At 44.5% G+C, this 25,989-nt stretch overlaps 2 long non-coding RNA genes across 2 annotated transcripts; one reads left to right on the top strand and one right to left on the bottom strand.

Moving 5' to 3' along the window:
- Window positions 1-6,260: 6,260 nt before the first annotated feature.
- On the bottom strand, window positions 6,261-25,623 carry LOC135422010 (uncharacterized). Its single transcript, XR_010434276.1, has 6 exons — window positions 25,115-25,623; window positions 23,528-23,677; window positions 15,228-17,151; window positions 14,915-15,135; window positions 12,066-12,175; window positions 6,261-9,481 (listed from the first exon to the last, which is right to left on the bottom strand). It is a non-coding gene; the product is annotated as an uncharacterized LOC135422010 (long non-coding RNA).
- Window positions 21,328-22,749, top strand: LOC135422009 (uncharacterized). Its single transcript, XR_010434275.1, has 2 exons — window positions 21,328-21,497; window positions 21,832-22,749. It is a non-coding gene; the product is annotated as an uncharacterized LOC135422009 (long non-coding RNA).
- Window positions 25,624-25,989: the final 366 nt, after the last annotated feature.

The raw sequence follows: 25,989 nt of genomic DNA on the forward strand, positions 1-25,989 counted from the left end.
CGGGGGACTAAATTAATCCCTCACATTTTCACAGTGCAGGGAACAGTTTTGAACTTCAGCTCCCACAGCGGTTAAAGCAAAGGAGAGGAGATGGGGTCCCCTGGGTTTAGTTCCCATCGAGCCCTGGCACAGCTCAGCTCCGCTGCATTCAGCGCCCTAGGCAGGGATGGCAGATGTCCATCCCATGGGATATGTCCTCCAGCTTTCACTTTGGGGAAAGCTTTTTGCACAATCCCCCAACTGAAACATCCAAGCTGTTGGGAAAAGGGTTAGAGGGGGGAAAAAATTTGTGTGGCAATTTGGGAGCACAGGGTGCCTCCCACTCCTCCAAAATGCGTTGTGTAGGCAAAGTGTGCAGCTGTACAGGGTTCAGAGTTGCCTCTTGGTGCTCTTGCCTTCGAGCCAGCAGCATTTATGGGCTCAAAGGACAGAAGAGGCAGGGGCTGCCTTGGCACTGGGAGAGCGGCAGCCAAGAGATAGAGACATGACTGCAAAAAGCAGCTGTGCCCCAGCTCTGCCAGGCAATAGGTGCCCTCGTGGAGGCCAGGAGCGAGCTGGAAAGCCATCGATTCAGCAGAGCAGGGCTTGCCAGGATGCCTCTTATGCAGGCACTGTTTGCAGGTGTGCCAGCCTGGCTCCCACCCTCCTGGGCATCAGCAGAGCCAGTAGCCCTCACCCATGGTTTGGTGCCATCTGGGGCTGCGTGGTGACTGATTGAGGTGCCCAGCTCAAAAACGCAGCCCAAAGGAGAATCTGGGTTTAGAATTTCTCTCTGGCTTTGCTTTCTCTGGCAGGTTTTTCTTACATGATATTCCCTGCCCCTTCTTTCACAGCAAAGAAATGTCAAAGTTCTAGCCATGTAGTTAGATGGAGAAATTCCACCTCCCCACTCCCAAATGGGTTGAGGGTACTGAGTCTACTGAAAATCAGCTGCAAAACTGTTGTTGCAGGAAGAAAGTCACGCTCAGCTGCTGGTTTTGATGAGTCCCTCTCACTGGCTGTTCACCTGCTGGGCTCAGCTTCTCACTAAAGGGCAACAGTTTCATCCAAAAACAGAGGTGGTTCAGAGAAGGTTACCTTGGAAAACAGAGGGAGAACCTTCTTCTCCAAAGACAAAGCGAGAGTTTTTGATCTGACACAGACTTCTACCCAGGCTGTCACAACAAGCAGCTCCTAATCAAGGTTGCCCTCACAGAGTGCAATGTCTCTTGACAGCAAAAAGGCAGAGATGTGCTGCTTCAGAACAGCTGCTATTTGAAGACAACGAGTAACTGCACGTCTTGCTGCGTTTTTCCCAGTTTGGATACAAGTACTATATCTCCTGACTGTAGGCAGAGGACACACTCGAACAGAAAGCCTTGCATCCCACAGTGCTGCATGATGTGCTTCAAATCATTAGGGAGCCCCCCAGCTCTCATGCTAATTGCAGTTGTCTCTCTGGGTGTGAATGATGATGATGGGATCAGCAAACATATACATCACTAGTATTTTCTGAAGGCTACAACGTGCAACTGAGGGGTACATGTACTCACTTTAATTTCAGAATTGAAATTCCAAAGTGTCACTCACCCCTTAGACCAGATAAAAATCATCCCTATCCTGTTGTGGAGGGGGAGGACTTTGCTGCATTGGTATAAGCAAGGTTTTTGCCACACTTCTTTCAGTCACATTATGGAAATTAATGTCTCCCCTATCTTCCCTTCCTCCTCGAAGATACACAGATGCATTTGTCTTGATGCTGTAAAGCCAAAACTCAATTAATCACTGTGCTTAACATATTATGCATTTCTAATGGGCTGATTTTTATCAGATTACTCACATCATAGAGTTTCACCATGCCTAAATTCTTAAAAAATCCCTCCTTGCAGTCTTCTTTAAAGCAGGATGCAACAGCAACAGTTACCACCTGCATTTCACCACGTGTTCTTTTTTTTCTCTTCTTTTCAAATGTTTGACACAACTGGGCAGAGTCAACTTTCCATTTTCTCCATGTGTGACATTGCTCAGTGGCAGCTGCTGAGAGAAAAGCCCCATCATAATCAGTGTGTTTTGCCTGTAGCATAAGGCATTTCAGAAACATTGAAAAGCTGAAAGGAAATAGAAGATAAGTTGGAAATCATGAGCAGAAATGTGCACTTCCATTTTAGAGATTAAATTAGAAAAATATATTATCGTGAATTTAAAACAGCATCATCAGCCAGCTTGACAGCTCATCTGGGCTCATGCTGGGTTGTTATGGAGGGAACTCAGGCTAGGATCCAGCCTTAGGATGGTGATATCTCTGGTGTTCAAAGGCTGGATCAAGCTTTGGGGCAGTGCTGCTTGGTGGGGAGCAGAAGAGGTTTCTGCTGCAGCAGCCTGCTGACTGAAGCACTTTGTGAACTCGGTGACGTGCCAGCAATACCACGTTGAAGTGCTGCTGACCCACCGAGGGCGAGGAGAAAAAGGAACGTCATGGTGAAAAATTTGCACAGCTGGAATAACTGAGATCAAATAAAACAGTCCCGTGGAGAACATAACAGGCAGGTAAATGAGCAGCCATTTCCTGGCCGCCAGGAGCACGGCAGTCCCACTGCTTAGGTGACCCAGCTGCAGTTTCAGGGGTTTAGATGACATTCAGACAATTCCCTAGTGACAGGAATACAAGAAGAAAATGGGAGGGTGTTTTAGCTATCTCAGCTGATGCAGCCATAGAATTAAACCAGGGATCAAACCCAAGACTCCCTGTGGAACACAGGCACCCCTGCAGCAGGTTGGGAACTCTCTGCTCTGCAGCTCCTAGCTTGGTTCCTTCTGAAGCCCCAAGGCAGGGACTCTCAAAACAGCACTGCAGGAAAGGTAATAACATTTGGGAAGCCTTCAGTGTTCCCTTCTGCTAGTGGTAAAGATGAGGAGTAAATCTGTTCCTTGTTGTCACTGTAGGCTGTTCCACTGTCCATATTCCTGCCCAGCAGGAATTCCTCCATGGGTTATCTTTCCTATGCTTTCCTTCTTTGACTATTTTCTCCATGCAGACAATGAAATATGTGAATAGACTGCTGTGTCATACCAAGCTCAACTCCTCTTTTTGGTAAAGCAGGAGAAAACAGATGTAGAACATTTGTTTCATGAATCAGATTAGAGAGATATCTTCATTTCATCATCTCTAAAATGTGGGAAACGGTCTGCCCTTGACTGATAGGGCACCTCCTCAGTGCACAGCTGTTTTGCTGGACCTTTTGAGATACTCAGTGTTCATGGGGAGAGTTGAAAGTCCTCAGGAAACAATCAAGCTGCCAGGCTGTGTAAAGAAGGAAGACAATACCTTCAAAGGCAGTTGAAGCATCAGATTGAGAGTCTAGAAGTATTATTTAGCATGGTTCAACAGGTTGCTACAGTGCACTGGCAGAGAGACATCGACCTGCCATACTCCTTGGCTACTATATGTGTGAGATAAAAATGTGAGCTAAAACCTGTCATTTCTCAGAGTTTTTTCCTCCAAGTAGAGAATTAACTCATGCAGGATATCAAAATAACTTCTACAAGATGAGCCAGAACAAAGAAGTGTTACCCAGGGAAGTGGCTGCTTCACAGCTTTTTTGGAATGAGATATGCTGTTCAAGATGGTTTAATGAAGAGAAAAAGAGGAGATGTCAGCAGGCTGTGCATATGGAATAGGGTTAGTTGTCTTGAGAGAAATTAAAAATAGGTAGATTATTGTGCCAATTTTTCCTGTCTTCTATCATAAGTGGTCTCAATATCTAGCTGGGAAACCACTGGGAAGAGACACAAACCAGAGGAGCAAAGCAACACAAAATGTGCAACAGGGTCACTGAGTGAAGGCCACAGACTTACCAATTGAGAGTTCATTCTATTTTTATTTCTATTGATCCCACCAAAGCCAGTGTCAAGACTTTCTATGATGACAGTTTTAAAAGATGATATGCCTTATTAACATGAACTGTTGAATTTTGGCTTTTCACAACCAGCAGGAAAAGTCACTGGAGATCTTTCCTCATCAAGAAAATACATGGAAACACCAGAATCAGTAGCAAGACCCACAGAAAGATTCCTGTAGGAGAAGACTCTGAGCTTGCCAGCCTTTTGGGTGAGAGCCTTGTGTTGTCCAGCTCCATCACCAAATGTGGTGACTGACTGATGGGGATTGTGAGTTTACATCTGGAAAAATATCACCAATTTTTGCCCATGTGCACTCTGTCTAGGACAAATGCTTTTGGGTGCAGTTAGAATCAAGAATAAAGGGGAGATGGAACTTTGATGAACCTTCCTCCTATATCAGAATAAAGACACAGTTTGCATTAATATGTGCTGATCTCTGCACATCTCCATTATATGATTGTATTCATCTATAATTATTTCCTATATAAATGACTGAAGGGACATTTTTCTCAGAATTGCATATTGCTTGCCATCAAGATGAGCTTGGCTGGAACCACCCACACAGCCCAGAAATGAAGCATTTTCTCCTGTCAGCTGTCTCCTAAGTAAAACCAAAGCATTTTTGGACATGCTGATCCAAGTTGGGGCGCTGGCCTTCAAAAGAGAGAACACTAAAGCAAGGGGTTGGTATATAGGCTCGATTTCACCAATTTTATTGCTCTAGAACAAGGAATCTGGCCCCTACCATCCTCTCTGATGGGCTGTAGAGTGAGGCAGCATGAGGAGAGTGATAAGGTCTGGCACTGGCTCAGTACTGTGTCCATCAAGTGTACACCATGGTTCTTCTTGCAAGGGGCTCACGTAGACAAATTACAGCTAATTACTACTAATCAATCATCTGATTGATTGTTTTCTTTGACTGTTTCGTATTTTTCTGGTAGTGCTTTTAAGATTATAAAGCCCCCTGGCTCTCTGACTTTTCTGTCTCAGATGCATCCTGGGCTTTATTCAAAATTATGATACAATCCCCAAAGCTTGAACGTCAGCCAGGCTCTCTCTTTCCCAAACTGGCAGGCTGCAGGGAAAGCAATGAACACATTTTTCACAGTTATGCATCTTGCATCTGACTCAGGTTGTTGTTATTATGCAGTAAGTGTTTCAGTCTGAATATTAAAGAAAAGAAAAAATGTTCAGGTCCTAAGGGGGGAATAAAATCCACTAATCCAACATAGGCTTTATTTGCTTGTTGACTACCAACTGGTGCTGAGAACGGCGGGACTCCCAGAGCTTCAAACAAGATTAGAGAGTAGGAAATAAGACATTTATTTCAACTCAGATTCTTGCTTAAGTCTTCATTCTAGCTACACAGCTAGGTATTTGGACATCTGGCAAAAACTCTTGGCTGTACACATGTTCTGAAAATGTTGTTAATCTTTAAAATCAATATTGCATTTAGGAAATTGCTCACCTACCTGCATGTTTGTGAGTGCTAATTCATCCATATGCCATTTCTTAAATCATTAACTATGTAGGAAAAAGCATTACTTTCTCTTTATCACTCTTGGACAATTTATACCCCCATATATTCATTAATGTATAAAATACATTATTACTATTGATTCACATCAATGGGAAGATTTTCAAAATTCTGTGATTTCCATGTCTGGGACCCAAGTGCTTGTTCAAATGCATGTGAACACACCCAACCTGTTATGTGAGAGCATGCTGAGCACTGACAAGTTGCACTGTGGTCCCTCTGGCTTCAAAAGACCAGTTGTCTCACCTGTAATTAATGCTCTGGGTCTCATACTATTAAAATATTAAGCTGAATCTTGCTTTGCTTAAGAATCAAAAGGCTTGAGATAGAGACTGTCAAAGTCAAACAATGGGGCAATTGTTGTAATTTTCTAAAGCTGCTCTATTTGATTTGCCTTTAACTCAGTTAAGCATCTTGGCAAACCTTTAATTTCAAATCTTTAGAGGCTGAGCATCACACTCTGCTAGGCCTATCAACAGATGGAGGAATTACTAGAGGCAAAATGTATATCTTTCTGCTAGTTATTTATTTTTTTCCCCATCATCATTATACTAATCATACATTGAAATTATTAGTAACCTCAGAGACTGACAGATTTGTTTGCAGCAGAGGGTGACCCTGCAAAAGCGTGGGACAGGTGATAGGGGTTTTCCCAGCATGGGCTGACTTTTGTTGTGGGAAACTTAGCAGCTGATGGTAAATGAGGAAATCAGGTTTGCATCCCAGAGAGCAGAGAGTTTGGAAAGTCTGAGGGTGTTTGGATTGCAAATACCCAGGTGTGCAGGGATGTGACCTGAGCTCTACCCTGCTCTCAAGGTCAGAGGAGAGCTCTCAAGGTCAGTCAGCCCCATGTGCTGGGTGGGGAGGACTAGGCAAGGAAGCTGCAGGCACCTCATGCCTGATCTGTGCCCTTTCTGGAGGAGATGAAACCTATTGCTATCCTTGTGATGCTCTGACCCTGAGCCCTCCAAGCCTGCACCACCACATCAGCCCTTCTCATTCACATGACAACACCTAGATCTTTCAGGAGATCCCGAGTACACCAGGTTCAACTAAGGTTTGGCAAAGATATAGAAAAAAACCCCCTTAAATTCAGTTTTTCTCCAGTGTGCATATATTGCCTAAACTAACTGGAAGGAAATTAAATAAAGAAGTACCTGCATTTTCTCTTTACTGAGCTTGCTAACCTTTTCTTCATTAATAATTAATCATGGAGCAAACTAGGTTACTGTGGGAGTGAGCTTCTATTATCTTTCCCTCCCCCAGATAATGCTGTTTCGTGCAGGTGCCCACACATTTCTGGAGTACCCAGTGATAGCACTAACTGAGGTTTGCTCCTGCAGCCTCAGGGAAGCTGTCAGGATTGCACTCACATCCCACAGCAAACTCCTCTGGCTTCCCTCTCACATAGTGCATTTCATCCTCTGTAACAGGGCAATTCTATTTACAAGCAAAGCTCTTTAACAGGAGCCACATCCCAGAGAACTATTTGCTCCAGTTGCCCTCTGTGTGATACATTTATTTAAAAAAAACCTCTAAAAATTTTCAAAATAGTCTGTGGACTAAAAAAAAACCCTGCAGGTTCAGGTGAACCTTAATATACAACCTAGATATGAAATGAAATTCAATCATGCAGAAATTGCCAACAACTTATTATAGATGAATGGGATGGGAAGTACATTTTGTCTAATCCCAAGGCATTTTAAAATAACTATTCAGCATCTTCTCACCTGAAATGTATCATCTTATTGATTTTGAACTGACTTTTGCAGATTGCCTCCGTCTGCCTATTTGGCTTTCATGCTTTCAAGTCCTCAACTGCCCAGAAAATGGTGCCACTGCCACTCTCAAAGATGTTTTTAGTATAACTGGTTTAAGGTGAACTAGAACAATAGCCTGGAATGAGAGCAGCTGAATAATAACATCAGCCGGCTGGGAATAATGAGCTCACAGCCACAGCTGAACTCCTCTGCTATGGGATGGAAAATCTGAGAACCTTTAAGGATTAACCAGCTACACAACCAGGAGAAAATATTTTCAGCTGGAACAGGATTTTGTCAATTTTCGCTGTGCAACATGGTCAAATGTGAAAGAAACGTCGGGTCACTTATTACAACGATTTATCTGACAGCTAAATTGTTCCTCCTCAGGTCTTCCAGCAACATTCAAGACCTCCTAAGAATCTTCCATGCTGCCCCCAGACTTTCCTTTATCAGGTAGGTAACTCTTTGCAATGGAGAAAAAGCCCAATCAGGGCATAAACACCACGGCAGGAAAAAAAAAGATTAAAAAAGGAGAAAACTCTGCAGATATGGGAGTGAAATGAAAGCATATCTCACTTTTAGGGTTGGAATTGCATTTCAGGGCTGGTTCACTGAATCATGAACTTGGCCTGAAAGGGTTCCTGGTCTGAGCACTTAGCAAGTCCATTCCAGTGTGTGTGGAGAGGGAAGGCTGGCTGTGAGAATCCCCTCTGAGAGTTTATGGATAATATAATCTTCAGTCCTGACAAATTTATGCAGAGTGGGAACATTTCAAACACAGCAAACTCAAATGCTATCCAAATACCTCGCTGTTGGGCAAACACCATGGACAGAGCTCAAATATATCTTGGAGAAGCAGAGAGGTGTGAGTGAGCATCACACACCTGAGCTTGTGCAGCGGGTCCCTGGTGCACCTGGAGTGGGAAGATCCTGCTTGGAATGTCCAAGTACCACGAAAACACATTTGAACAGCAGGATGCAGAAGCTCAAGCTCCTTCCAGCACCCCCCTTTGCTGGGGCACTTACTGGGGTACCCGAGGGCCCAAGGGAAAATGCTCCCAGCAAAAAGGCTGAATTTCGCTTTCAGTCTGAAAGGTGCAAATTGACCCCAAATGCTTGCTGATCTGGAAATATCCAGAGCAGGGTTTAACTCTCATAGATCTGGGTTAGATCAAGCTTTCTACAAAATGTAACATGTCTGGGATTAGAACTGATATTCCAGCCTTGTTGGCTGACTGTGCATCGGATATGCAAGGTGTGTGGCTCCAATAAGCTGCAAATGCTTGAGTATGAAGATACAAGGAATGACCATTCAGGTTTGTGAAAATGTACTGACAGCCCTCCTGATTGTTTTTTTCCTAATCAGGCAGAAAAACATCCAAAGATCTTTACAATTTTCCCTCCACTCAGTAAAAAATTTCTGAATTTCCTGGCGAGGGGAGGGCATTACAAACTGGTGGTACATGGGCTGCAAGAAAGACACTTCTCAGCGTAGCTGATTGTGGAGATTCCAAAGCTGAATGAAGCTACAGTGGTTTGGGGTGCTCTTAGTTCTTTTCTACTACCCTTATTCTAGGAGTCACTATAGGAGTGGAAATTCATATTCCTCTATCCATCACAGCAGTGGGGATGCCTTCCTGGGTGCTATTTCACCCATCCACTTCTGAGGCACCTGCTCATGACCTCGTGGGGAGGTTTAGCTTGGATATCAGGAAGAAGTTTCTCACCCAGTGGGTGGTTTAGCACTAGAACAGGCTCCTCAGGGTAGTGATCACAGCACCAGGCCCGTCAGAGTTCAAGAATTGTTTGGACAACGCTCTCAGGCACATGGTGGCATTCTTGGAGTGTCCTGTGCAGGGCCAGGAGTTGGACTTGATGATCCTGATGGGTCCTTTCCAACTCAGCATATTCTGTGAATCTGTCACCCACACCCTGGGTGCTGATGGGGTCCCTTGCTCTGAGCACAGACCTTTGCCAGCCCTCAGCCACCTCCTGCTCAGCAGTTTGGTGGGCAGAGGGAAGAAGATGGGTCCAGCAGAGCATCAGGACAGGTCAGGGCTTGGGGTGACCGTGCAGGTAAGATGGTTTTGGCTGACCTGGCCATTCCTTCCCATCTGTAAGCTCTCAGCAAATACCTTCACAACAGAGGATGGGGCAGAAGTGATTTTAGCACCTGGCAAAACGAAGCAGGCGACTGTGAGAGCTCGAGCAGCGAAATCTCAAGCACAGATTCCCCAAGCATAGTTCACACGATACCTCCTTTCATCCTCGTTGGAGAGAATCCAGCGCTGCCCAGCAGCTCCTGTAGCTCAACAAAATGACAGTACAGCATGCCAGTAATTCTGACATAACAAGAATGACACATTAATCTCACAGCTGGGCGTCACTAGCAATGGCCAAAACTCTGTGCAGACAGAAATCAAAGGAGAGTTGCACTGTTTATAGGTCGCACCATTCAAGGGAGCCCAGGGTACCTGTCCCCCAAAGGGAAACAATGGTTTTGAGCACAATGTGGTTCAGGTGATGCAGGGATTAAAAATGGAGCATTTCTTTGGTCTAAATTGTAGCTTTGGTTTTCAAAAATTAATCACAGCAGGTTAGAGTGCCCAACGCATTTTTAGAAAGATACAAAAGCGTGGTAATCTTTGTAAAAAAAAATAAAGAAAAACTGTGTTTTAACAGCAACACTGCCAGCATTACACTTAGTATGGAACAACAGGGGCTCTGCTAAAAAGACATCACTTCACCTTAAGCATTCAGCTAATTCCCCTGTACCATCAGGAGACAGCTTTCCTGTCAATCACTTCTGGGTGCATGACAGCTTATGGCTTAACTGCTCCTATCTTGTATCATTTAACCAGATACTATCTGTTTTGACATTCATGACTGAGACACTTGGCTTGTAATTGGGAGTGAGTACAACAGAGCAGAACAGAGTGATTGCCTTCCCCAAGGGTGGTTGTTAGGGTGATGTGGCACTCGGGTGCTTAACTCACTGTACGACAGAAACCCTCCCAGTAATGCTGCAGAATAGGGCAAACTCACAGGGGATTGAAAACTCCTTGGGCAAAAAGGGACTTGCCCTGGAGGTACACAAGCAAGGTGACGCTGCTCAGGTGCCAGTGGCCTCATCCATGCTCGTGTGTTGTGCTCTGCATCAACAGGATCCAGAGACTGGCACAGCCCTGGCACAAATCTGTGGAACCCATAGTTCTGGTGAGACAGCCCTGAGCATCAGCACACTATGGGCCTAAGCTGTGTTCTCTGCTTGAACAGTGCGTTATTTGGGCTTGTTTTATATATTTAGGAGAATTTCTGGATTATGAAAACATGTTATCTCTGCCTTGGTTGTTATTTGACCTCCTCTGTTTGCTTAACGGAGGGTCATGTGCAGACACCGCGATGAGAACTGCTGGTGGATTCTGCTTCTGTCTGAAGGGGGAAAGTGTCTGTTGCCCGAACAAGGGCAGTCAACACTGCCCTACTTCACACCCACCAGACATCTGGATTTTTCCCTAATTCGAATAAGTCAACACAAAAACTGATGCTGAATATTTGATTATCGCTTAGATGAGAACCAAGATGTAGAAAGAAAGGATTTTACACTGCATGTCAGGACAACACATTACTCTTCCTGAATACATATGATACAGGAAAACTGATAAAGCTATTGACAGTACAAACCAGAAAGAATTATGAGGCAGAGGAGGAGATTGAGTTCCTTGAGCTGTTTGATGTAACCATTACTGTCAGGTGAGTATCCTAATTAATGCAGGCATCTCATTCTAATTGCATGGATCAGGCTGCTTTGTCTTTTCAATAATCTATAGAGCTGTACCTGGCATTAATCTTATTAATGGAACTATTACACTGCTTGCAAATTAATTTCCAACTTGAGATTATCTGCTGGATGTGCTTGTGTGCAGAGGGATTTCTTTCCTTTGAACTGTTATTATGGGAATTCCCTCAAAGTTCCCTGGATTTCAAGATTTACACTTTCAAAGTTGATTCCTGATGTTGTGACTTCAAATGTAGATTTTGAATGTCCAGATGCAGGAATTGCAGTCTTTCATTTCTGCTCTTTAAAACAGGGCTGCTGTTTGTATCACAGGGTGTGCTGTATTGGAAGAAATCCTGTAGATTACAGTGTGGTAAATATTAAAATATTAATAATGCTGCTGGGTGGAAAGATTTTGTTGACTGGTGTCTCTGAGAAGGGGAAAACAGCCTGTGGGGACCATTCATTGAAGCCAAAAAAAGAGTTTTGGTTTTTAGTTCAAGAAAAGGGAGTCCAAATGGGAGTGAAAAGTTAGGCTTCTAAACTCCATTTAGTCTCCTCCCTCAACAAAGTCCCCAGTTGTCAAAATTGTCGCTTTTGATGAAGTTTCTCCCTTCTCAAAAGAAGACTCTTGCAGTGCAAGTGACTGTCAAGGTGCCAGGAAGCTGTAGAAATCTCTCTGGAGCTGAATGTCACAGCCAAGAAGAAAAGGACACATGAAAATGAAATTAAGAGCACAAAGGAAAACTCAGTAAATGACTGACGATGTCTCCTGAGTGTGTTTGAATGCACCCAGGTATCTTCCTTGAAAAAATGAAAAATAGTAAACTGAGTTCTACTATGCACTTAATTATTGAAAAATAAAAAAGCCCTGCAGCTGTCAAGTACATTCCTGTATTTTTGCAGGTCTGTGTTTAGACAGACCATATATTTTTTCAGGATTTATTAAAATTTTTCTATATAATTGTCACATGGAAGAAATTATTTTTCTGGAGGTGATTACACCTCAGGTGCTGTTTCCCTCTGTAGATACCTGTGTGTCTTGCACACTTGGTAGCACCCTGTTCCTGCAGGAGTGAAAGAGCCCAGGCAAACACAGAGTTCTCACCTCTGTCTCCTCTCTGCATGGAAACAAGGACTGCAATGGGCTCTCCTCCACGGAACTTGGGAGGTTAAGTTTAAGAAGATTCTTGTCTCATAGATTTTGTACTCACAAGCCTGCAAGATGAGCAACAAAGCAGGAATTAGGGTGGAAACTCAGTCAGGGGCAAGCTCACAGCTTAGCCTTGCTGACAGCAATGGTCTTGGCTGGGATGCACAGGGGCACAGAGATACAGAGCTGCCACAAGCCATATATTCACCCCTGAACAAAATACTAATCCATCCTTCTCTCTCTGGAGATAATCTACCCAGGGAACAGAGGCTCCTCACCCAGGGAAAGATGAGTAAAGTCATTTAACCCAACAGATGAGAGAAAATCCTGTCTCAAAAAGTGCCATTTCCAGAGTGCTAGACCTGAATATAGGCAGTTGTATTTTTTCTGCCTCACATTGGCAGAGCATGAAAGTTAAACACCTAATCATTTAGCTTTCTATTAGAAACACAAGCAAAAATTGAAGTGACAGTAATGGAACAGTACTATGTTTTAGCCACCGTTACCACTGGTGTTGCAAGCTTAAAGCTGTCAGGAAGTCTCATTAAATGAAATTGGAGTGACAAAAAGAAACAATTCCTTGTGTGAAGTTTTAATTTCTGCACACCTCCTTGGCTGCATGAGTGTCAAAATGAGTGGAGGTGGGGAATGCACCATCCCAGCTGTGCTGAGACCCTTGTGCTTGGGGCAACTGGTGCCCCTGTGTGACTAAAGGGTGCTGGGTCTGCCTGCAGTACAAGCCTGTGAGCAAACCTATGTGTCTCCATGCCATGAAGTGGAGGTGGACACAACCTGAGCAAGTGAAGGCACTTAATTTCAGCCTGAAAGTCACCGTGCATTTAAGACACGTATTGATCTCCATACTGCACTAGGACTTTATGAGTGATTTCCCATGTAAGTGTCAGGTGAGAGGCATGAATAGAGACCTAATTAAAGTGTATACAAAGTACATGCACTAAATCTCTTTGGCAATGTCAGCCTGCCTCGGAGCAGCCCAGGAGAGCAAACAAGATGACAGAAATGAAAGATAAAGAAATACTAATGGTCTGTGGCGTTCCCAGAACAAGAGCTTAGCTTGTGAGACACTAACATGAAGCAGCTGGGGATATCAAAGGAAAAAAGTGCCATTCCTGGGACATGTTCCACAGCCTTAAAACACAAAACAATGGGAATTTTGCTCTTAACTTAAATAGCAGCTCAGTGTTTCTCCCCTGTGTCGTAGCCATTATTCCATCATTGTTTTAAATTAATGCTCTCTCTATCTGCGATCCATCCCAATAGGCTTTCATACCCACAAGAACATTACAGGGACAAAGAAAGTGCAGAAACACTGGGGAAGTGAAAAATTATTATTATTTTAGTATTAGAGAACCATCAGCATTGGGATGATGAGATACTGTTTTTTTTATGACAGTGCTACTGTCCTTTGAAGAGGAGCAGGTCCTGCTCACTATGGGCTGGGTAAGATACAGGATCTCACATTCAGCTTTCTGATGGGCTGAAGAGCTCACAGCTACAATGAATTAACAGCTTTATGGCAACATTTTCAAAAGCAAAATGATTTTGGATGTATCTATCTGGATGGATGAAAACAGATGCAAGTTTTTTGTGCCTTCAGTCCTGGCTAGTTGGAAATTCTGGTGTGGAAGTTACACACAGCAGCTTTCTGCTTTTGGGAAATACCACGGCCAAGGTTGTAAATACTAGTGGAAATAAATACCACAATATATTGTCTTGGGCGTAGCACAGCACTAACTTATCTCTACAGCTTCTTGGAGTGGAGCTAGCTTGTGTTTCTGCACAAAGGAGCTAAGGGCCAGGTCAAGGTATTAAAAACCCGACTCCCCCAAATGCCTACCCAGAGCTGAATTACAGCTGGTTTGGGTTTGGGGTTTTGGGGTGTTGTTTTCCTTAGCTTCTCCTGAAGATGGGACTTGAGAGTTTTTCCAAATGGTACTACTTCTTTCTTATAAAAGCCTGGTCCATAATCTGCACTGTATTCACTATAAACTTCCACAGTGGTCCTTGCAGAAGGAGAAAGCTATTCCCAGCCTTTTATCTTGGCTGTGTGGCCTGGGACACATTTAAATTTTACTCATCTGTTCTCTTCATTAACTCTTCATTAGGGTGAGAGTCTTCTCTTTTACCTCTGGGTTTCCTTACATTGTGCCCGTGGCCCTCCTGGATAATGTGAAGGAGCAGGGCACAATGAGGAAATCTGCTCATTTGTAAAGCCAATCATTAATAAGAATCAAGATGGCTTTACCACAGGGGTGCCAGCATCACTTGGCTGACAATGTCCCTTACAATCCTGGAGAGATTTTAATGGATTGAACAGGTTGATGTTGTCATTTTCAATTTGCTGAACCATCTGACAGTGTTCCCAACAATTAGCACGTACAAAATATGGAAATATGTTATCTTCTCCATTAAAAAAAAGAAGATGGGAAGCTGCCTGGTCTCTGGAGTTGTATAACAACTTGTTATTCTGAAGTGCTTGCTTTGACTTTAAATAGATTTCAGTACAGCAGAGTCACCCTAACCTTGGGATAAATTTAGCTGTCGCCTGAGTCAGTAGTGGGGTTTGGGATCATTAAAAGCCGATCAGGAATTAACACGCTCCTCCTGCGGCTGGTGCTGTGGGATGTGGCAGTTGGACTCACACAGCGCAGTGCTGGGCAGTGCTGCCAGACTTGAGGGGATGGGGGGATCGATCCTGAGACCCCCATGCACAGTGCCCACCATTTCACCTCCTCCGTGACTCCCACCCCACTATTGCACAGCAAAGTGTGGAAGTGACTCACCCAAGGCCACGCAGAGGGATGGACCCAACCTCCAGTCACCTTGTCCCCTGGCTCCTGCAGTGTGGCTGGGAGAGAAGAGGAGAAGCACGGCAAATTAACACTCATGAATCAGGAGGTGCTTCAAAGGAGGTCATCCACCCTTGCTTGTTGGGATGAAAAGGTTGCTTTTGTTTCTGGAGTGGCCGTGAGACCATGAAATGCAGCTGTCAGCTAAGGAGAGACTGAAAGGAACATCAAATCTCAAAAACCTGGAGGCAGCAGACATATATTTTTTAGAGCAATGACAGTTGCAGTCATTTTAGACCCACCATACCTTGTATTAAAAAGAAATACATCTTCTGGCTCCTGACAGTGGGACTATTGCTTGCACTGCCTGTGACATGGGGTGACCTTCACTGACAGTGGGGTAGCTTGAGGAGGTATCTGAGCTCTCCAACAGCACAAGGGTTTCACCCTGAATTCCTAGTGCAAAACAGGTTCTACTTAGGAGAGGCAGGGTTCATCCCCAGCCTTTTCCTTCCTCACCCTCAGCAAGCATCTTGCATGGCTGTAGGTTGGGATGTGCCTGTGATTTTGGACATATCCTTTCCTTCCACCCTACTTTTTTTTTTTTTTTTTGCCACACCAGCCGAGAGGAGGAGAAGGGATTTGGGGAGCAACAGAAGACTCACTCAGAGTGCACATGGCTTTTGTGGGAACCAGAGACGAAATCTTCCTTTAAATAAAGCATCAAGTCTGGGCTCAGTGACACATCCCCACCTAGGACGAGGGCAGGAGTAAGATCTACAAACCCCTGTCAGCAGGGAAGTGACCCTTATTTTTCACTGTGTGGCAACAGATGATGAATAATGGCTCAGGTTTTGCTACCTGTGGTAAGGCAGGTCCTGTAACCCAGGAGGTCAGAGCTGTGCTTGGCAGGCTCCATCCGTCTGGGAGCTGAGAGCAGCACTTGGAAATCAACAGCCAAGTACCTCATCTCCTGGGTGTGCAACCAGGACAAGGGGACAGAAAGGGAAGAAGGAAACCTCAAAATTAGTACCTGACCTTCATGTGTGGACTCAGCAATGCTCAGGTGGCTGTACCTTTCCTTCCTGCAGATTTCTGTATTTTTAACCTCTGGGGACTCCTCCAGGACTTTGCATGGCTTGTAGGAGAAGCAACAACCAAGCATTTGAGCCTTTGAGCACCAGCCCCATGTGCACGTAGGGAATAAGTCTCCTCCTCAACCACCCAAACCTCGAGCCAGAAGTGTAGGAAGATTTTTGTTTCTTTGCAGGTTTTCATGCTGCTTTTCCTAGAGACAGTTTTGAGAAAGACTGTCAGAATATCTTCAACAAAATACTAAAGAAACACACTGGGAGCTGTGAAAGCTCAGAATTGAATATAAATATGAACTGACAAGCTGCTTCATTTGGTATCATTAAACTTCACAGTTAGACTTTTTTTGAAAATCAAATTATCATGTAAAAATATGCCTGTAGTGTTAAACTTGAGATGAAAACTGCTTATTTTTGTGTTTAGTGTAATAACTAGTAGAAGGAAAAGTTTCTGTGGTCTGATGTTTCACAGGGTTTTGATTTTTACATTTATAGCAGCCTAATTATGAATAATATTCATGTGCTGCAAACACTTGGGGGTTATAAAAGTGAGGAAAACCAGGGTGATATTAAGATTATCTGTTACTCTGAGGTTTAACCAAAAGTTGAAGGCACAGACTAATGTAGCTGAGCAGCTGAGTTAGAGCATCCCGAGCAGGAGGGAAGAGCTTGCTCCCAGCTCAGCTCTTGCTGACGCATAAATATGACGACTTTTAGATAAGAAAAGAGGCTTTACGAAGTTTCCCGGGCGGGCTGATGTCAGAGAGACCCGGGTGACCGCTGGATGTCACTGTTAAGTCACCGAAGCGGTGCCCCTGTGCCTGCGCTCAGTCCCTTCGCCCCGGGCTGGGGGTTCAGCAGCAGGGACCGCTCCGGGCTGTGGACGAGGAAACGGCTCTTTTGATGTTTTCCCGTTATTTTTAAGAGCTATGCAAAGTTCAGAGTGCTGAGGCAAAGCTGTTCAAAGGCGAGGTGAAATTTAGGGCAGCAAGGAAACAAAGTGAGATCCGGCTTTATCCTTCCTTTCAAACAAATCTCCGTGCCCAAACCAGCACAGCCGAGCACTGCCTGGGACGTGGGTTTGTTTGGATATTCAAGGTGTAGCGATTTGTAGGCGGCTTGATTTTCCTCCTGTTAATGCTGCGGGAGTGAGAAAGAAAAGTGCTGTGATTCATTGACACAAACAAACAGGCTTGATATTAAATCAGAGCAATGAATCCTGCTGCAACCTGGGTGTAGTCCTCAGGACTTTTCTTCCAGTACATGGATATATGGATAAATTCCTTCCATACCTAAACACGCACTCACTATTAGAACCATAGAATCTTAGAACAATAGAATGATTTGGGTTGGAAAGGGACCTTAAAGCTCATCTATTTCCGACTCCTGCCATGGGAAGGGACACTTTCCACTAGACCAGGTGGCTCCAAGCCCCATCCAACCTGGCCTTGAATGCTTTCAGGGATGTAGCAGCCACAGCTTCTCTGGGCAACCTGTGCCAGGGCCTCACCACCCTCACAGGGAAGAATTTCCTCCTGATATCCAATCTAAACCTACTCTCTTTCAGTTTGAAGCCATTCCTCTTTGTCCTATTACTACATGCCCTTGTAAACAGTCCCTCTCCCTTCAGGCACCAAAAGGCTGCAATTAGGTCACCCCAAAGCTTCCTCTTCTCCAGGCTGAACAATCCCAGTTCTCTCAGCCTTTCCTCATAGGGGAGCTCTTCAGTGGATATTTAGGTAGTGTCCTCTAAAAGGATGCCAGAAGTGCCTTTCTCCAGGTGTTTCCTATTTCCTTCATTCATAGCTCTGTCAACATGTCTGTTTTTGTACCAGCTGTGGACAAAGTGCCCTTCTCTGTATTTTTAATGCCAAAGCCATGGAAAATGGGCTCATATTATCAAAGCCTCACTCAGGAGCAGGCCTGCTTGATGGTCACTTTTACTAGAAAGTGGCCTGTTTTTTCTTAATATGCCATCACAGAAATTTCCTTTGAAAGAAGGAGTGTTCTTGAATTCACAATGGGCTGTGATGAACTGTGAATTTCAAACACTTCTGCATTTAGTTGCAAAAACTTGTCACCTTTTTCATATGAGCAAGTCAGCATAGATGTTTGCTTCAGGCCATTCTAACTCCCCATCAGTCCTGTGTTCCCTGTGCCATTCCCACTGATGCCAGCCCAGGCAGCTCCCCTGATGGCAGGTGCTTCACCACCACATGACCAAGTTCCACCTCCAACTCATCACATCTTGCTTTAAAATTCCCCTACCTGGTGCCACCTCGATGGCTGAGGACTAGTGTGTCACGATCCTGTCCTGGCTGTCCATCAAGGTCAGTCACTGATGCCTTGTAGTGTTTTCCTCTAGCTTAGTACCTCATGAGGATATTCAGAGGTAATTAATTCAGAGTGGTAAGCACTGGGATCAGAGCCACTGGAAGGACAAGAATTTCCCTTGCCTTTGGACAGCATTTTTGTCATAGCCCTCTGTCATTGTGTACTAGTTAGTCCGGGGGTAATGATTTGCTGTTGGCCACAGGTGCCACCTCAGAACAACATACAAGAATTTAATCCTTTTGGGACCAGACTCATGAGTGCTTAGTCTTTTATGATGGACAAGGTCATAGCTTCTGTTTCTTTTTTTTCCCCCTAACACCAGTTTCCCATGACCTTGGACGTGCCATGAAATCCCAGGAACAGAGATGGTACCAAGCACTCATCCTGCCAGAGCAGCTTTGCAGAGGCTGCAGAGTCCTTTGTAAAACAACCCGTTCCTCGCAAAGCATGAGGTGTTGATAAGATAAACCTTTTCCTGAGACCTACTTACCCCTTTCCTTGAACTGTGAGACCAAATTCACTTCACTTACTCCCTTCTTTTCATGGATCCCACATAAAAATTCTCACTTTGTCTATTTGCCTTGATTGGTGTCAGCTGCAATAAAACATTGCTGTGCCTCAACCAACGGAACGCTCAGCAAGGTGTTTGAGGCTATCCAAAGTGTTTCATTCTCCCCAATGCCTGTCAGCTAAAGGAAGGACAAAATAATTCTCCAGAAAGGAGAAAACAATCTCAAGCCCTGACACATGTTTTGAGTGTACGTGTAAAAACACAAGGTATGAGGAGGGCTTAGATTGCAGCTCATCTCGCTGTCATCTCACCAATTTCTTTTATCACCAAGCTTCCTCCCTAATGCCCTGGCTCTGCTCCCCTGGTTTCAGCCTTGTCCTTCTCCTTCTGATCTCTGACATTGCCATGAATAGTTCAGTCCATCATACTGAGATAAAAAAACCAGTCATCTCATGCTATTTGGGCATTGAGGGCAGCAGTTACTACTGTACTGAGAAATGGTTCATTTTAAGTGTGGGGTACAAGCACTTGATCAGATCTGTGTGAGAAACCAGGGAATTTCACCCCGTTACATCCCACTGAATGTGAGGTGAACTGGAGAGGGACCTGATTTAATGGCACTGGCTGGGCTGCCTTGGAAACTGGGAGAGGTAGGAAAGCAGGACAGTTTGCTTGGGAGAGCCGAGTGGAAGGAGCAGTTTACTGGTAATGGAGCAGGAGTACATGGTAATTGAGGATGTCAAAGCTTCACAGAGGATGAAGAGGAGAAGGAGAACAGAAATAGCACCGTGTTTGTAAATCACTGGAAGATGCTTCGTGATGAGGTCACTTGCAGGAGCTGTTCAAGGGGAAGGCCAGATCCCCCTGTATGGGGATAATAATAAAAGACCAGAAAAGGAGCATCATGGGAATCAGGCACGGAAGAGAAGATACTCAGAATACCCCAGTGGTGGTGAAACATAAGCAGATTAAACTGAGAAAGGGTAGAATCACAGAAGTAGGAGTGATCAGAGCAATCATCCAGTCCAGTTTGCCACCACTGCAGGTGATCACAGAATCACAGAATCTGCTGAGTTGGAAGGGACCCAGTATCATGGAGAGAACCCTCCCCAGGAGTCACACTGTGTGCCTGAGAGTATCATCCGAATGCTTCTGGAGCTCTGTCAGCCTTGATGCTGTGCCCACTGCCCTGGGGAGCCTGTTCAGTGCCCAACCACCCTGTGGGGGAAGAACTTTTTTCTAATACACAACCTAAACCTCCCCTGACACAACTTCAGGCCATTCCCTCAGGTCCTGTCGCTGCTCACTGGAGAGGAGGATCAGTGCCTGCCCTTCCCCTTCCCCTCATAAGGAAGTTGTAACTGCAGTGAGGTCTCCCCTCAGTCTCTTCTTCTCCAGGCTGAACAGACCAAGTGCCCTCAACAGCTCCTCCTGAGTTTGATTCAGAAGAATCTGTGCAACATCTACCCTGTACCTCCAGCTGTGAGTTCCCTCTCACCGTCTAACACGTGCAGACTTGCAGTGACAGATGAAAAAAACACAACTGCACAGCTCTGCAGGGAGGGCAGGAAGGACTCCTTGTCTGGCTGCTAAGACATGCAACATTTTCTTAAGGAGCAGCAAGAAAATAAACTAGAACAAAATCCTGCCACTCTGGTCCGGGACACAGCTGTACTCTTGGCTTCAAATCTAACACTCAGCTTGCCCCTGAGTGCCTGAAGAACACCAGGCAGGGACCAGCTTGCCCAGCAGCTCTACTGAGTGCAAACACTAAGAAAGATAAAGATATTCTTCAAGGGAAGGTTTTGTAGACTGGTATAATTCAAAGTAAAGGGGTGACAGAGCTGATTCTGGGGTGCCAAGATGAAGTGTTAGAAGCATTCAGGATGGGAATAACATAGTGAAAGACAACCTAATAGTAGCAATTTTGATGAAGACTGCAGATTAGCAGTGGAGAGGAAATCAGATGCAAGAGTCTGTGCAGACAGAGACTGTTCAGAGGTCTTGCTGCTGCTGTAAAGGTTTGGGGAAGGACCTGCTGCCAGGCTGATTTGTGTGTAATACCCTTGGGGAATGGAGGGAAAAGTGGATCCTTTAAGCACTCGAATGCTTTCAGCCATGTAATGTTTGGATTAGGATCCACTTGAAGGTGCAGAGAGCACACTTGCCGAGTTCAACACCAGCAGAGATGTGCTGGTGCTTATTATAAGGCAAGAAGGAAAGAGGGAGTGTCCTTATCACTCAATCAGTTACTCACAGGTAGAAGAAAAGAGCAGATTCTGAATGAGGAAATGAAAATTATTATTATTATCTGTACAAAGCCATTCTTCCCCAAATGATACCAAGGGGGATGTAGATACGTAGGGCTGCCAGCAGGAGGAAAGCAGACCTTGATTTTGCATTAGGAGGTGTCACAGGGGGAAGGTGGGGGCAGCACATGGAAAACATGACACCCCAGGGCTGGGTGTTGAACATCCCTCGGGGCACGTGGTCCTGCTCGTTAGTGACACACAGAGGGGAGGGAGCTCCCGGCAGAGCTGCTGCACTGCCCTGATTAGGGGCAGGAGAGATTGATTTGTGATGAATGAATAAAGAGGTGAGATTAAAGCACGGCTAAATGGCAAGGAAGAGGGAAGAGCCTGTAAGTATTTGAAGGGCGTTGGCAGGGAGAAGGGATAAATTAAGGTGGAACAAGGGTTTTTAGCTATGAGCAACAGCATGAAATCAGAAGGGGATATTCAGATTTTATGTGCCTAAATAAGGGAGCAGCCCAGAACGGCTGCTCCTCACTCCCTCCTGGGAGGATACCTTGTGCTGCACAAAGACTGCTTTGAGCCCTCTGGATGTGATGGTAGCCATGTGAAATAAGAGGCATTTCTGCAGAATTGATGGTGCCCTTCACACTCACTTCTATTTATTTCTCACCAGCCTCCCCGTGCAGACAAGTATTATCAATGTAACTTTCTTTTTTTTAGGAGTGAGATTTAAGCCTGCAAAATAATCCCCTCATTGGACATGCAGAAGGAGCTGCAATACCTGGCAGATGTGAAAACAAACTGGATGACAGAGAAAGGGGTTTAAGCAGGAGATCCTAAGGAAGGTCAGCTCCTGGGGTGGCAGCCCCAGATTTACCACCCTGGAACAGACCATCCACCCAAGCAGCCTCGTGCCTGGACATGTGTGGGCACTGCCTTCACAACTCCTTGCCAGGCTGGGCAGCTGCCCAGGAGGAGTTCATGGCATTTCCCCCAGCATTTTTCCACCTGGGTGAGGTTTTCCCCTGAGAGGGTGACACACTTCTACGGGAGTCACAGAGAGCAATCTTGTTAGGAATACATGGACTTAACTTTACTCATCCATCTTAATAGGACTTATATTATTTTCCTTGATGGTTCTGATTTTCTATCCCATTAATAATAAAAAAGCTTCTCTGCTTATATATAATGCAATTCAACAATAAGTCTCAAAGGAGGATCAAGATCACTTTGGCTTTCCATCAATTTGATGCTGACGCCTCTCCAGTTAAATAACTCGAATGCAAGAAGAGCAAAAGGGAGCAGAGATTCTTCCCAGCTTTGAACCCGAGTTTCTCTGGAAGCAGCAGGAATCTTCCAGTGGACATCAGTAGACTTTACATCACCACCCAAAGGGCATTTCAGGGAAGGTGAAGGTTCTGTTCTCACCCACTGTAAATCAGGCACCATACTGACTTTGGAGGAGTGTGACTGATTTTGACTGCCTGAGAACTGGGGCAGAAGACACCATGGGAAGGGTCTATGATTGTTTTTCTGATGCAAATGTTTCAAACTGGTGCCTGGGATAAGGGCTTGTTAGTCAGTGTTTGCCGAATGGAATACTTCATGACAGTGCTAATTAAAATAAATGAAACTTGACTTTTCAAGATGATGCTTTTTTATAGCAAAGTACAGTAGTTTGGAAACATCTTTAATTTAATTGCAAAATACTTTCTCTGGTTATTTACTTAAAATTGTCTCCCATTGCAGGGCTGCACCAGTATTTCTGGATGCACACTCTTGATTTCGGCATTTTACATTACATTATCAAGTTAATCTCCCCAAATCATTAACCCCCAGCAGGAGAGATTTTTAATTATGTAGATTCACCAAGTGTTTTTCAAGAACTGTTTTATTTCTGTGAGTTCAACCCTAATGCACTGTAGGGAGAGGGAAGGCACTGTCCTACACTTGATTTCATGAAACATCATCTTGAAAGAGGCCTCCAAACATGCAGCAGATTCAGCAAATAGATCTTATCCACAACAGGAAACAGTTAATGTCCTGGAGAATCCCTGCCTTCCTGGGAAGGGGTACTGATGTGCACTTCAGCAAGAAATAGGGTAATTTAGACCCAACTGAGCCTATTTTTTCCCCTCTAACATAAACCAGCTTTATTCCAGTGTATCTCAGTTCTGATTTACGTTTCAGGATTTGGTATCTGAATCAGGCTGAAGCTCACAAAAAAGTGTTCATGAGCTTATAGTCATGGTTATGCTTTTATATAGGTTAGAAAGCACATCAAAGTCAAAAGCAACATTGAATCCCATTTCCTAACACCATGGGGAATCAAAGATTTGGGAAGATGATGAAGAGAGGACACTACATTAGCTTTTAGTAATTAGCACTCTTAATAAATGTTGGTTTGAGCACTTACCCAGAGCCTTCCCTTTCTTGTACAGCTCCCATGGTGGGCATGGCAGTGTGGGGAGCTTTGCCCAGACCCTCAGCAGGGACTCAGCAGCTCTCTCTGGGTTGGAGTGATGCTTGGAAAGGCTTCTCTCTCGGGGACACAAACGTTGGTACCCTGAATGTTGGAAAAACCAGTGAGTCACAATTGGCAGAACACCATAAAATTGTCCTGACTTACTCATCTGAATCCCTATTAAAAGCTGAGCAGCAGTTGAGAGGAAACAATTGCACGAAAGTGTGATGTTCTCTCTGTTGATGTCACTGGTGGGGTCAGGAGCAAGGATTCAGCCTGTCAAACGTACTGCACATACAGGATGATAAACAATGACAATAATCCTGCAGGAAGGGAAACATTTGAAGTGCCAGGGCTTGTCCTCCAGAACAGATGACACCAAATTCTTCTGGCTTGTGCAGCCAAGCCCCAAACACAAATGAGAAATGAAGCATTTTGGAAAGATGAGTGCATTTTAATTTAATCTGGGAGACATGTCCCAGTCCTGGAGACTCAGAATGGTGAACACATCAGAGCATGACTGGGGACAGAGAAGCATTTCGTGGGCAAGTGACCTTACACCTTTGAGAGTGCCCAGAGTACTGATGTGGTTCCCTCTATGGGAGGTCACTCTGTGGAAGTCCCAAAAATGTATTGACAGGTGTCTGAGTACTTTTTGCAGTGTAATATGTCAAGGAGGCTTATGCAAACACTCCTCTAGTTTTCTGGTACCTGCCTCACGTGTCTCTGCCCTTGTTCCTTGGTAAGGGAGATGAGAAACAACTGATTAACTGATAGTTTAGCATGGAATTAACAAGTTTTTGCAGGTACATGTGGTCAGTATAGTAAAAAAATAGATCACAAGTTGTGCCTCTGAATGCAGTCAGCCAGTGCAAAACCAACAATTAGGCACTTTCCCTCTGAAATAACTTTCATGTCCTATATTCTGTAGTGTTCCAGATCCATAAAACCCCAAGTTTATAAAAAATTTATAGCAAAACTACAGCTCAATTGATACAGTTCATATTTCTACATTGAAGTATTGGGTGCAGCCACCAGTAGGAACAACATAGTGACTTTTACAGGTGTTTGAAAGCCTCTTCCACAGCTACTTTTATCACAGAAAGTTCAGCTCAAGTTTTATTTTCTTTCTTCTTGTACCCGAAGCCTGTGAAATCTCTAATCTGTCAGCCTGTGTGATGTTTCACCCAGTGTTTCACATTGCTGTATCAAAGTTAGTAACAGCATCTCTATCTACTGCTACAGGCATCATTATTTATTTGCCCTGTGCTGCACTCAGAAGTCCCAGGTGCCATCAGAGTTATCACTGAGCCTGTACCTAATTTAAACGTCAGTCTAATACCAGACAAGGCACAGTGCTGTCCCTATAAAAATGTGCTCTCTTGTCATGGGAATGGAGTTAAACCCAGCAGCCCTTCAGTGCATTTCTTTCTCACTTCGCATCTTTCTTGCATTTCAAATTGGCCAGGATCTTACCAAAGAAGGATTTGACACTACTGAGGAGAAACATGCTGTCTCCCTGCTCTTCACTTTCCTTACCTGCCTGTTGCTCTTCCCAGAGCTGTGGAGGCTGGTTAGATAGGTGACTGTGGAACATGGGAATGGAAGAAGAGAGAGGGAAGAACTAAACACAACTCCTTCGTTGCAGGACCTGCTCGGTGCAGTGGCTGAGGACACGTCGCTGTTGGGTTGTGGGAGGGATGTCCTGAGCCATCCACAAGCTTCCTCCTGGGACATCTTTGGAGACAGCATAATCTGGCCATGGCAATATGTCATTGTATGTCTGTATATGGAAAGACAACATCTAATTTAGAGAGCACAAAAAAATACAATATATGTATAATGGTACGGAGCAACTTCCCCTGATAGCTTGACCTGATCCTCCTGAGGGCCTTTAGGGAGACTGGTGGATGTTTTCAGGAGCTGCTTGGTCTGCAAGCTTTATGACAGGGTCAGCGGGAATGAAGAGGGTTGGAGAGGTCAGGAAAAAGCAGTTACTTGGCACTTTGTGTATTGTTTGACATAAATGAGGTAAAGAGTGTATATCTAATGGCAAAAAAACCCAAAACAACAAAAAAGCTTGAACCCATTATCCTTTTGAACTGGCATAAATCAGGAATAGCTTGGAAATCAGCAGCCCAAATCTTCAGCTATTACCAGTTTTCCTGGGGTTTAAATGAAGTTGAAAACGCTCTGGCAGTTTATAGGAGCTGAGGATACATCCTGATGGAATTACACAAGCATGAATATACTGTAAGCCAAAAGAGAATTAGGTCCATTATTTTTAAAAAAGCAAAGCTTGATTAAGGATGTTCAGTATAGGTTTAGGAAAAAGAACACTGTCATGCCTCACTAACTTCGCCGTTCTGTTGAAACATGACTACCAGGGAGGTATTACAATGCCCTGGGATTTT

This window comes from Pseudopipra pipra, chromosome 14 (genome assembly GCF_036250125.1).
Source record: "Pseudopipra pipra isolate bDixPip1 chromosome 14, bDixPip1.hap1, whole genome shotgun sequence".
Taxonomy (NCBI): domain Eukaryota; kingdom Metazoa; phylum Chordata; class Aves; order Passeriformes; family Pipridae; genus Pseudopipra; species Pseudopipra pipra.